Consider the following 12,705-nt stretch of genomic DNA (forward strand, 5'->3'; position numbering starts at 1 on the left):
GTCTGTCCCTCTTGACTTTTCTGGGGGAAAAAACGCTAAAAAACAAAAAAGCAAAATATGCATTTATAAAAATTGTCTTGTCTTCTTTCTTTTTTTTTTTTTTTTTTTTTTCCTGGGCTCTGTGCCCTGGAGCACGTAGAAAAACCAGGTTAGAAGAGATGAGGATTTATTAACCTAGAAGCTCACGGAGGCCCTGATGCCAGGGTGGGCTCTGCTCCCCTGTTCCCTGGGAGCTGGAGAGGCAGGAGGGGATCAGGCACCTCCTCCTGGATGGGGGACGCCACCATGCACTCTGGGAGCTTGAGAAAAAGCATCTCCAGCAGTGGGGAAAAGGGGAAAAGGAAGGGAAAAAACTGAGGCACTTGCTTCCAAGCTCAATTAAATAACACAGAGTATATCCTTTTTTCCATTTATTCATGCCTTATATTAGTAAAATAGGATTTTTAAGTGCATTTAACATCTTTATCTAACCGTTCCGCTGTATTAATCAGGCCCCCAGAAAAGAACACTAGCTATTATTATAGCATTTAATTAGTTTTGTAACCAAATCCTCTTATTATGAATGCATATGGAAGAAATTCTTTCTTCGAAGACATTATTTCAAAGATTTGGTTACTGCAGCAGACTGTCTTTAATTAAATCATTTTTTAGAAAGTAAATTGTCTTTAACCTTTTTACAGCACATTTTCAGAGCTTTTTCTTTTTAATCCAAAGAGATGAGCTGTTATTGTCCCCGAAGAAGCCTCTGACACCGCGTTTGTAGCATCAGAAGCAGTGAGACTCCGTGGGGCTGAGCAGGGATCCGTGTGCTGCCAGAGGGGCAGCTGGGGCAGGTGTGGGGCACAGGAACCCTTGGTGACCACTGCTGTAGAACCACCCTCCATCCTGCAGAGAACTCTGCCGTTCACTCAGTGTATCCTCAATTCACAGGGCACGGGCTGTCTGTTTAGCTTGGTTTATATTTACATTTTTTCGACTTTATCTTAACTTGTCAGTTTCCCAGATTGAAGAACGTGTCAAGTTCGTTTTTTCTACTGACTGATTTCTCTACTCCCCAGTGTTTTTTGTCACTGGTTTGCTGAAACAGTATTTATATAGCTCCATTGGCTCTAAAGCTCTTACTCCTTCTAACGTTTTGGATTTTACAAGTGAAATGAAAATAGAAAAGAAATAGAGACAATCAAATGCCTGGAGCTTAAAACAAAGTATGTGCAACCTACCATCTCACTTGAAATTTAATAAAAGAAATAATTATGTAAATATAACATAGAGTTATAGATTTATATTTTGTTCATAACACATAGTGTAATATAAGTTGTATATTTTCATGTTTTGGTTTTATGTTATCATTCATGCCACAATAAATGAAAAAAAAACAGGAGTTGATGTACTCTTTAAAAAAAATACGATGTGGATCGCCACCATCCTGGGATTTTGGTTTTGGTTTTTGGGTTTTTTGTTTCTTTTGCATTCCCCTTTTTCAGTATTACTGCCCTGCAAGGCACCAATAAAACAGCAAATGTGTTCTTTACCTATCCTGTGGTCTGTTTCCCACTTCTTGCAGCACAGGCCGTGCTGGCCAACCTTCCTGCCAGGAGAGCAAAACAGCTGGGCTCCAGCAGCAGAAAATGAGATTTGGACTCAGATTAGCAGGCTGCTCCAGGACTGAAGAATTTCATCAAAGCACAGGGCAGAAATGACCCCACCTTTCAAACCCTGTGTCAGAGCAGAGAGGAGCTGGTCCTGAGCAGAGTGGCCAGGGCAGAGGGCAGGACGATGGGCAGGGTGATGGGCAGGGGTTTGAAACTGCCCAGGCTGGGCTCTCCCTGAGCCTGCTGTGCCCAGGGAATACCCAATGATAAACAGGGACACCGAGCCGCAGAAAAAATAGCTCTGCTCAGAGTTAGTCACAATGTCCCAACATGCTGCCTAAACAGTTCATGGAGTTTTGACAGCAGCATATGGCAGCAAGTGGGATGAAATGAATTTGTACCTGGTTTTGACAGTAAGTTATTCTGATGGGTGCTTACTCTCAAGTGCCTACGGCTTGACAGATGCCACTCTGTGGTTCCAGATTTCCTGGAGGGAAAAGGCAATATTTGGGGAAGCAGGAGGAGAGCCTATGAACCTGTCCCCACTGCTGTGCTGTGCCAGGCTGGGCTCTGGGCTCGTCCTGTCACTGAGGTGGCACCTGGAACTCCCAGCAGCAAACCTGGGATCTGCTCTGGCAGCTCCCGAGACAGCCAAGGGCACCTGCAGGGCACCTGCAGTGGGAATGGGATTGAGAGAACAATGTGATGGGGCTCTGGCCAGTGAAGTCAGGATGCTTTAACTCCTCAGAATCACTTTTTCTGGGACTGTCAGCAACATGTGATAAAAGGAGCCCCTCTCTGCTGCTGCCATGGCCCATGCTGCCCACCTGGATCAGCAGGTGAGATGGAGTGACTTAGAACATTTCTCTTTTTTTTCTCTCCTTTTTTTTTCTTTTTTCTGTTTTCCTTTTTGGTGGGGCTGGTACCAGGCACAAGCAAAAACGTTCCCTACACCTGTGGTGGAAAAATGTCACAGAGAACCTGAGACAATCTGAGCTGAGGATAGATACATCTAAACTGTAGTATGTGTGGCTAAGGCTGGGCTTTGCAAAACCAGGAATGACAGCTAGTTAAATCCTGAGTGTGCAGCTGAAGTGAAATAAAAGTTTTGGTGTCCTTAAGTGATGTGGCCCAGCCTTGGGAGTGGTGCAAGTTCTCTCCCCAGACAAGTTCTGACAGGGTTTTGCTTGGGTTTTTTTTAATTTTTTTTTTTTTCAAAAACTTCTGAAACCCTGCAGCAATTGCCTGTAGCAGGAAGGAAGAAGATGAGGATAATTATGACATTAGACTATTTTAAAGACAGACGTGTGCCAATTAGCGCGTTGCTCCGCAGAAGGGAGCGAGGCAGGCTCCGTGTGTGGGAGAGTGAGGAGACCCCCCCCCAGCAGGCAGCAGGGGCTATGGGAGCGTGTGTGCCCCCCAGGAGCCCAGCTCTGGGGCTCTGCAGCGCTGGGAGCAGGGCAGGGAGCTCTGGGGATCAATATCCAGCAATGCACAGCAAGGCAACGGGGAACGGAGCAGGCAGCGTCTGTCTGTCGGGCCAGCCAGGGGAGAGCACGGTCTGCAGAGGGACAGACAGTCCTTGAGCATGTTTATCTCAGGAATCTGCTGCCTGAGAGCAGCCAGAGAGCTGGAGTAGCTCGTTTCAGTCCCTGGGATGCTCCTGTGGTGTTACAGGGGCACAGGGGCACTGCAGTCAGGGACTGTTGCTGACCACAGCCAGGAAGGAGAAGCCAGCCCTGGCTCAGATGAGATGCTGCTCAGAGCCCTGGATGCCCCACAAACTCAGCAACATAGGGCTGAGGAGGATGTGAGGGGGGTTTCAGAGAGAACTGCTTGACATGAGATTAATAATGGCTTGGTTTTGGGGTTGGTTATTTGCAGGTTTAAAGCCATTTGTCTTTTAGGACACTCCTAAACTGGCTGTCAGAGGCAGCATGGAACGTTAGACCAAAATCAGGCATGCCCTTCACCCCTTCTTTGGGGAGGCCAAACCTTTAGGAAGAGCTTAAAGCCAAACGCAGCTCTCCACAAAAACCTAAAACACTCCAAGCAGGGAGACTCCCAGCAGAGCTGGGCCTAAAGGACAGTGGAATGGTACCCACATCACTGAAAGCCTAATTAAAAACAGGAATCAGCACAAACTCTGCCAGCATTGTATGGCAATTCAAGTTTGAAAGGCTTTGTGGAGAGAAGTTGGGCTTGGCTTGAATCCCCACTGGGTGTTCAGTCTGAGCAAGGTCAGAAGGAGGGCTGGTGTGTCCCCAGATGTGTGTGGCCAGGGCACAGCTGTACCACAAGGACCCTTTTTGGTGCAATGAGCACCCCTGGGTGATGCTGCTGGTGATTCCGACCACAGGGACCCTTTTTGGTGCAATGGGCACCCCTGGGTGATGCTGCTGTCATTGCAGGCAGTCTCTGTGCCCAGGTGGGTCCCAGCCCTGTGCAGGGCTCACTGGGGCTGCCTGAGGATGGGGCTGAAGCCCAGCCCTGCCCAGCCCCTGCTGTGCCCCCCCAGAGCATCCCCACCCGGGGATTTGTGTCACTTTAGCTCCACATCCCCAGCACAGCTCCCACAGCACTGAGTGCCTCACCCAGCGCGGATAAATCGATGCCTCCCCTTGTATTTAACGGAGATACGGCTTAAATACAGTCAGTAAATCAAAGTAATTATTTAAAATGAAAATGATTTAAGGGAGTTAATCTGGGAGGATGGCAGGGCGGTTGCAGCAGCAGCTGAGATGCAGGACTTGAGCAGCTATTCCTGACTCTGTCAGGGACTTGCTCTACAACTTCAGGAAAATTGCTCAGCCCATCTCTGAGGCTGCTCTAATAATGCCTACTTCAAAGGGGTGTTATGAGGTTTAATTCATTAATGCCTGCAAAGCACTCTGAGATCTTTGGATTAAAGGCACTACAGTGCAAAGTATTATTAGCTACAGGAAAAGCTCTCAGACAAGCATGGCATTAAGTGTCTGCAGTTTAAAAAAATAGGGAGGAAAAAACCCCGAAGATGAGCAAATTGTGGGTGGCTTGGGTTTGTTTTTCTCTCTGTGGCCAGGTTTCCATTAGTCAGATCTGTGCTCTGCTAAACCAGACAGGGATGGGGCAGCTCAGGGTTTCTGATTTCCTTGTCACTTCTAGAGCTCCCATATTTTTAACACAACTGTTTGGATTTGGGGCTTCTTTTAGGGGCTTCATTTTATCAAAACCCAGCTTTTGTGCATCAAAAGCCTATTCAGCTTCTCTCTAAGGATATATTTACCCACTGAGTTAAACAAGAAGAGGAAAATAATTTTCTTTTGTATTGACAACTTCAGGGGTTTTTTAATTCAGTTTGTGCATTTACTTTCCCAATGAAAAGTCTATTCCATTTGATTTTAAAGGGCTAAGATTTTCAATACTGGTAATTATCTGGAATCCAGAGGGATTTTTCTATCACAAAACGGGGCCTGGTTAATTATCTCTGGTGGAGCTGATCCACCTACTGTGAGTGTAATTGCAAACAGACAAATTGGGAGTGACACCCAGAAATGGGCCAAATGGAGGAATTCTGTTTAGTGACTGCCTTGCTCCCAATATGAATTCATTTCTGGTGTTAAGTTTCAGGAGCAAGCAGCCAAATGGAGCAGGTTGTAGGTCCAGGTTTAAATCTTGTCTGATCTCCTCATTCACTCGGTGCCTTAAAGCTGTCACATCTGCCTTGTTACCTGAATTCATATGGATCTTACTTCTTTTTTGTTCTCTATACTTTTGAAACTTTTCAAGTGGAACTTATTGGCTTAAAAATAAACATAACCAACAGCCCACCCTCGCCCCCCTTAATGAAAAGACAGCAACACAACAGCTCAGAATTTTAATTTTTTATAAAAAAAGCATTTCTGCCTGCAGTGAGGGAAACCTTTAAACTTCACTTTGTTTCCTGGTCCCATTGAAAGAGAAGACAGAGGAAGTGAAGTATAAGTGATTGTGGCTCCCAGAGACGCTTTGTTTCTCTCCTGATAGAATGTGAAACTTCATGTAGGTGGTGGGTAGAGCCATGGTAACCTGCTTTCTTCTCGCTGAATAGGGAGGGTCAAGATATTATCGTATCAAGGAGGGAGAAATTACATGGGCATTCCCCCCAGACAATACAGACAGCTCTGACAGCACGATCAAAACAACTGGATAACTTTTTTCTTTCCTCACAGACACACCAATGTTTAAATGACAGCTGAAAGCAGATGATGGACTAAACACATTATTCTCTGTTCCATGTACTTTTTTATAATGGAAGTATATCTTGAAGACTATATTCAAGTTGATCAAATAATAAGTCAATTTGTCAATAAAACAGATTAGGCAACCTGTCTGCCGAGATGATATCTGTCAAACAACATATTTTTGTTAACACAATTTGGAAGCAAATGCCTTTACAAAATACAATGCATAAAAAACCCCTCAATGCCACTTTGAAGTTTATTGAAACAGACTTCTGCCTTGTTTCACTTACAGGCATTTAGACTTCCTTAAAGTTTCAGTCGCTAGCTAACAAACCACGCTTTGGAAAGGACTGGAAGCAAGTGCTCCTGGCCTGGTGGGCACTGCCTGCTGCCAGGATCTGGATTTATTCCCAAGGCTCTTGGCAATGTCCGCTCTGTGGGCACCAGCCATCCTCAGGGGGTTGGCGCAAGGCATTCCCATCTTTCATTCCCTATTTTTGGTGCAGGGCATTCCCATCTCTCCATTCCCTGGTTTTGGTGCAGGGCATTCCCATCTCTCCATTCCCTGGTTTTGGTGCAGGGCATTCCCATCTTTCATTCCCTATTTTTGGTGCAGGGCATTCCCATCTCTCCATTCCCTGGTTTTGGTGCAGGGCATTCCCATCTCTGCATTCCCTGGTTTTTGGTGCAGGGTATTATATATATATATATATATATATATATATATATATATATATATATATATATATATAATATATGCAGGGAAACTTGCCATGTGCACTAATGAACAGGCTGATAGTTCAAATAGAGCTGTTCTGAGTTTGATTTATGTTTTGTTGGTTTTTTGGTATTTTTTCACAGAACTTGGGAAGAGTTTTGCTGCTCTGTTACAAAGGGATGCTGAGGGAACCTGGAGCTGCTCTGAAGTGTGAGCAGGCAGAACAGGAGGATCAGCTGTGCTGCCTGAAAACCAAGCAAACAAACAAAAGGAGGGATCAAATCCTGACACAGATTTAAGGACTTTCCCACCCAAGCTTGCCTCTGCAGATTCAGCCTGCTGTTAAGAATTAATGACTAATTTGCCATTGCTCTCAGTGTTTCATCAACACCTCATGGGACAGAGGAGCTTCCATTCAGAGAAATCTTTCCAAAATCCCCAGCTGTGGAAAGTATATACCGGAAGGTACAGATTGTTAAAAAACAATGAAATTCTGCAGGAGATGCTTAAAGGCAGCAGTGGAAAGAGATGGGTATTAGAAAGAAAAAGTTCAAAAACCCCTCTCAAAAATGGATGTCAAAACATTATTTTTTGCAGTGAAATTATTATAAAAGTCAAAGATCTTCCCATGAAGTCTGCTGAGGAGATCATTCAAGCCCTTGCAGTGGAAATGCCATTCACAGAAGTTACTGGCACACCTGGTAGGAACCTGAACCCCCCTCCCATTTATTTTTCCAAATCTCTGAGTTTATGTGTTCACATAGTGATGTCAGGAATGCTGAATTATGCACCCAGCCCCACAAACCTTGAAGCAGGAGATAGCCAGCAATCCACTCATTCAGAATAACTCCAAACAGTTTGGCATGTCTCCACGTTGTGAGTAACCAGTGTTACCCCTAGCAATTGCTCTTTAAAGCAAAAACATGTGCAAAATGTCTTCATTCAGCCTAGCAGTATCATATGTCAATCAGATTCAGGATGCAGAACTGGCCAGCAATATCCTAAAAAAAAAAAAAAATAATAAATCATCTCTCTTTTTGAATCACTTTGAATTAACTTGACTCTGTCATGTTACTGGCAAGAATATTCTCTCTTGAGCATCTGATTTCTAATTTTCTCTCTCTCTCTTTTTTTTTTTTTTTTTTTTTTTTTTTTTTTTTTTTTTTTAGTTTGTTGGTTTTTTAGGTCTTGGTCTTTGGATTTCTCTGCAAGTTCCAAGGATCTGGTTTAAGATTTACAGGACCAGCTTAGCCTGGGGCTCTGGCAAGCAATTGAACATTGGCCACAGTGCACTGGGTTATTGACTCCATTCAGAACCTCTGCAGGTCTGTAAACCCAGAAATAACAATTTGTGAGTTTATGCAAGCAGAAATGACAGGTATTTATGATAACATTTGTGTGTGTGTGATATACCTATGTGTATATTTAAGTGGCATTAGCTGTTTGCTTTATATCCCAATGGTGGCATTGACACTCATTAAGCTAAAACCAGAGAAAGACAATATGGATTTAAAATCCTATCAGATCCTCAGAATTCCTCTTTTTTAACAAAAAAAGTGAGCTGTTTTTGCTTTTGCCCTTGGCAGCCAGGTCTGCTGCTTCCCTGCTGCACACGGGAATGGCACTGCTGACACCTGATGCTAGCAGGAGGCAGATCCCAAATATCCACAGCACAGCGTTTGGTACCATTTCCTGGGATTTCCCTGAAGAGTTTCTCTGTTCCCAAACCCAGCTCTTTTACTTTTTCTCTGCACTGGATGACTTTGTTAGGATTCACAGATGCACAGAGAATAACACCAATTTTGCAGTGGTTTTCTTCCAGGTTTGTGGAAAAGGATTATCTGGGCAAACTGGGGTGGCACTATTTATATTTAAATATATAAATATAAATTGCATTTATATTGGGGTTGCACTATTAATATTTAAATATATACATATAAATTAAATTATAAATATATGTATTTATATTTAAATATATACATATAAATTAAGTTATTGAATTTGCTGTACCTCGATGCTGAGCAACTCTTTGTAATGTTACCAAGAGATGACATCACTGAAAACTCATTTTTGTGTCGTTATCCTCGCCCAAGGCAAACATGGAATGTTGTCACGCCTCTGTGTGATGTAAATATGTCATCATAATTTGTCCTTACACATCATAAATATTTTATTGTATGACATTATTACACCTCCAGATATCTTTTTCCATATGAATAGTAATTACTCAAAGTATTTACTGTAATTATGTCACTTGATGAAATTACAGTAATTACATCGAAAAATGATAGCCCATGACTAATGAGTTAAAATAGCATGGAAATTCCCATTTAAAAAAATGCATTTAAAATGTTAAGGATCTGAGGCAAACTTACAAAAGCAAGGAAATTCACAATTAAGAATGTAATCTCTAGTAACATTTCAGTGCACTACAATTTCACCTTACTTGGCAGAAGAAGGAAAGGAGGTGGAAAAAACCCCAAAAAGAGGCATTGCCTGAATAGGAATAAAGTGGAAAAGTGAACTGTGCAAAGCACAAGCTGTGTATTTTGTACAGGGTGCACAGCAGCACTTAAAAGTGTTTTACCAGGAACAGGGAGCAGAGGCAGGGAAAGAAAAGGAGAGGAAAAAAGGAAACAAGGAAAGGGGAAAAGTGAGAAGGAGAAATTCTGTTTCCAGTTTGAACACCCAGTAATAATTTAATATATGGTGCCATGTTAGAAAATGTGCTATTCATATTTATGAAATGCTTAATAGATGCAGCTGCATCCTTTAACAAATGATTCTGAGGCCTGGTATGAAAGGCATTAGTAAGAAATGCTGAACAGATGATGCTGTGACAAGCTGTTACAACGCCTGCTACAAGACGTCAATATTATTAAATCTATGGGCTTGCTTAGCACATGAATATAAATAATTCTTATGCATGCTACAAATTGCCATGCTTTATTAATAATGAAGTGTTTATAAATGGAACCTTGCTGGAAAGCATTATTAAACGCAGCTACCCAGAGGACCTTGGAGTAATGCTGTAGTAGAATTACCGTGCTGGGACACAGCCTAGAAAGGCCGCAGCTTTATTTCACTGCCTGACTCCACATGGGCTTTGATCCCCGAAAACCCATGGGGCAAGGGCCACCAGTGGTCACTGGATGAAAGCTGCTGTTGTCACATTCTTTGAGATCCCTCTGGCCTCACCTGGATGGGATTTACACCATGGAGTAACCCCTGATTAACCCTGCTGTAAGGGACACGTGCTGTGGGCACTTTATTTTGCCTCCCAGGTGAGAGCTGGAAGGTGATTGTGTGCTGCAAGGATTCTTCTGGGGGAGAGAAAAAGACAAAAAACCAGCATGTAGGTTTGGAAAGGGACCTTCCCTGTGTCTTCCAACAGACACCTTCCAAAGGAACCAAAAATAAACATTTTTCCAGGGCTTTTTACTGCACAAAAATTCCTGCTTTTCCAGAAGTGACCATGGCTCAGCAACAGGCAGTGGTGGCTTCATTCATCTGCTCTGAGCATCGTGTAGGAGAGCCCTGCTGGCTGTCACTCCTTTGACCATTTCATGCCTTCATGATTGGTGTTTGGGGCTCCATTCCATCCCCTGGGAATGTCCCCATGCACCTACACACTACAGAAATTGTGCTTTGGTCCATTTAACAAAATGACACTGTGTGATGGCAAACAAAGAAACAAAGTTTTTTGCATTCTCAGCTGCTTTTCTTTTTTTTTCCAGAAGTATTTTAGTTATTGCTTAGAGTGGATTGGTGGGGAGTGGAGTGGTTTTTAATCATCTACTTATTCTACCCTTTAAAGCTAACATTTTTTAAAACAGTTTTTCACAAATCTGTGTTGATGGGATCTGAAATATAATGAGAATTTGTGTAAATGTTCATAGCTGGGGGTTTCAGTGGAGGCAAAACCCCTCAGCTAAGCTGCTGTCATGAACACCTGGGAACAAAGGTGTGCGAGCACCTCGAGCACTGATGGGCAATCCCAGCCCTGCTCCCCAGTGCCAGCACAGGTGGGAGAGCACAGGTGGGGTGATTGGGGTGGGCTGTGCCCCATCATCCCCAATGGGCCCCAGCTGTGCCCACAGGTGAGCAGCATTGACAGTAATGAGGGCACAGAGGGCACACAGGTGCAGGGCATCAGCAGCAGGGCACAAAAGCCTGGCCTGAGGGACAGGGAGGGCAGATGCTGCAGCCTGCTGGGGTGGAAAGGTGTTCCTCTGCATGTGCACTCGACTGAAGCCTTCTGAAAAGGTAAGGTGTTATTGTGTTACTTTATTCTGAAAAAATATGGTGTTTAGGGTGAAGCTTTCTGAAGTTGGAATGGTGTTACTCTGTGTAGGCAGGTGCCTGAAGCCTTCTGAGGAGGTTTGGTGTTCCTGTGTTTGGGGTGAAGATTTCTGAGGAGGTCTGGTGTTACTGGGTTTGGTGTTACTGGGTTTAGGTTGAAGCCTTCTGGAGAGGTTTGGTGTTATTTTACATGTGCATGTGACTGAAACCTTCTGAAGAAATATGGCGTTACTGGATTTGGAATGAAGCTTTCTGGAGTGGTTTGGGTTGAAGCTTTCTGGAAAGGTTTGGTGTTTATTGTGTTTGGGTTGAAGCTTTCTGAAGCTGTGTGGGGACACTCTGTGTACTTGTGGCTGTCCCAGCTGTGACATGGGCTGTGGCACAAGGGGATGTAGAGCACTTCATGTATCACCTGTTATCACCCAGGAACTGAAAAACAAACCAAAATATTACCTAACTGCGTGAAGCTCATAAATGGTGCAGATGGTTTCATTCTGAGCTCTGGGCAAAAGTTCAAATAGATTTTTTCAAACAGATACATGCTTATATTGACCAATGCCTTGGCCTTCCCTTTTTTTTTTTTTTTTCTTTCTCACTCCAGTGTTTCATGGCACCCACACAGATGAATGTAACACAGGCATGCTAAGGGACTTGTATTTATCTCTTAGCCTTGATGTGATTGCAATCTTCTATCTTCATGCAATAGTTTCTGCTCAGTTTATAGTCCCTCCTGCCATAATTCATCTCATATCACTTATTTTCTTTTTTTCCCCATCCTTCATCATTAACTTCTGAGCCAACTTTTCACTTTACTCTGACTCCTGCACCCAAAACATTATTATTAACCTTGGATGTAGAACTGTGTCCAAAACCTTCTCTGAAGTGTAAACAGCTCTGGCATTTCCTTACGAAACTTGCCATTGTGTTCCAAAACTCTCCTCACTGTGAACTCTGGGGTCACTCCCCCTTTCCTGGGAGGGTTTTCAGCTCCAGGTGCAGATGTGGAAAGCACAGCAGGAATCTCCCCCAGCTCTTCAGGAATCTTTCCCCTCTGGCAGGGGGGCTGTGCCTGGGACAGTGTGGGATTTCCACGTCACCCAGCTGGCCAGGAACAAGGAGAAGGGTCACTGCTTGTGTGTGACCGTGCTCACAGGGCTCCCAGGAGGAGGGAAGAGATGGGGATCTGACTCCATGTTTCAGAAGGCTGATTCATTATTTTATGATATATATTACATTAAAACTATACTAAAAGAATAGAAGAAAGGATTTCATCAGAAGGCTGGCTAAGAATAGAATAGGAAGGAATGATAACAAAGGTTTGTGGCTCAGCTCTCTGAGCCAGCTGACTGTGATTGGCCATTAATTAGAAACAACCACATGGGACCAATCACAGCAGCAGATAATCATTGTTTGCGTTTTGTTCCTGAGCCTCTCAGCTTCTCAGGAGGAGAAATCCCAAGGAAAGGATTTTCCATGAAACATGTCTGTGACACCTGCCCTCCAAAGCCCTGGCTGCTGCCCTTGCTCCTCCCTGCATCCCAGGGCTCACCTGGAGCATCCTCCCTCCTCTGCCTCTCCTCTGGCTTGTCCCTGCTGTGAGGGACACCTGGGTGACAGCAGGGCTATTCGTGCTCAGCCTGCATTTACACACTCAGCCCCTGCAGCGTTTCTGGTTTATACATTTCTCTGCTTAGATGATGTGTGAATTCCTTGTACACTTTTTTTTTTTTCCTCAAAGTCATGCAGGGAGTGTTTGTGCATCTGTATTGTGCTCTACTTCTCCTCATGTTCACAGATTTTTATTAAAATATTTCCATAAAACAGGTTGCTACCAGAAAATACACGAACACATACAAATTAATACATAAAAACAGATGAGTTCTATAGAATA

The 12,705-nt window shown here is 43.7% G+C and overlaps 1 long non-coding RNA gene across 2 annotated transcripts in view; it reads right to left on the reverse strand.

The window, feature by feature from the left end:
- Positions 1-6,556: 6,556 nt before the first annotated feature.
- Positions 6,557-12,705, reverse strand: part of LOC141728947 (uncharacterized) — a 73,206-nt gene continuing 67,057 nt past the window's right edge. Inside the window, exons 7-8 of one of the 2 annotated variants that reach the window (XR_012580204.1) lie at positions 7,318-7,513; positions 6,557-6,757 (exon numbers count right to left, since the gene is read on the reverse strand). This is a non-coding gene — a long non-coding RNA (uncharacterized LOC141728947). Of the gene's footprint in view, positions 7,514-12,705 lie in introns of both variants that reach the window. The other variant, XR_012580205.1, reaches the window with a different exon arrangement.

Source organism: Zonotrichia albicollis, chromosome 4 (assembly GCF_047830755.1).
Source record: "Zonotrichia albicollis isolate bZonAlb1 chromosome 4, bZonAlb1.hap1, whole genome shotgun sequence".
Classification (NCBI taxonomy): domain Eukaryota; kingdom Metazoa; phylum Chordata; class Aves; order Passeriformes; family Passerellidae; genus Zonotrichia; species Zonotrichia albicollis.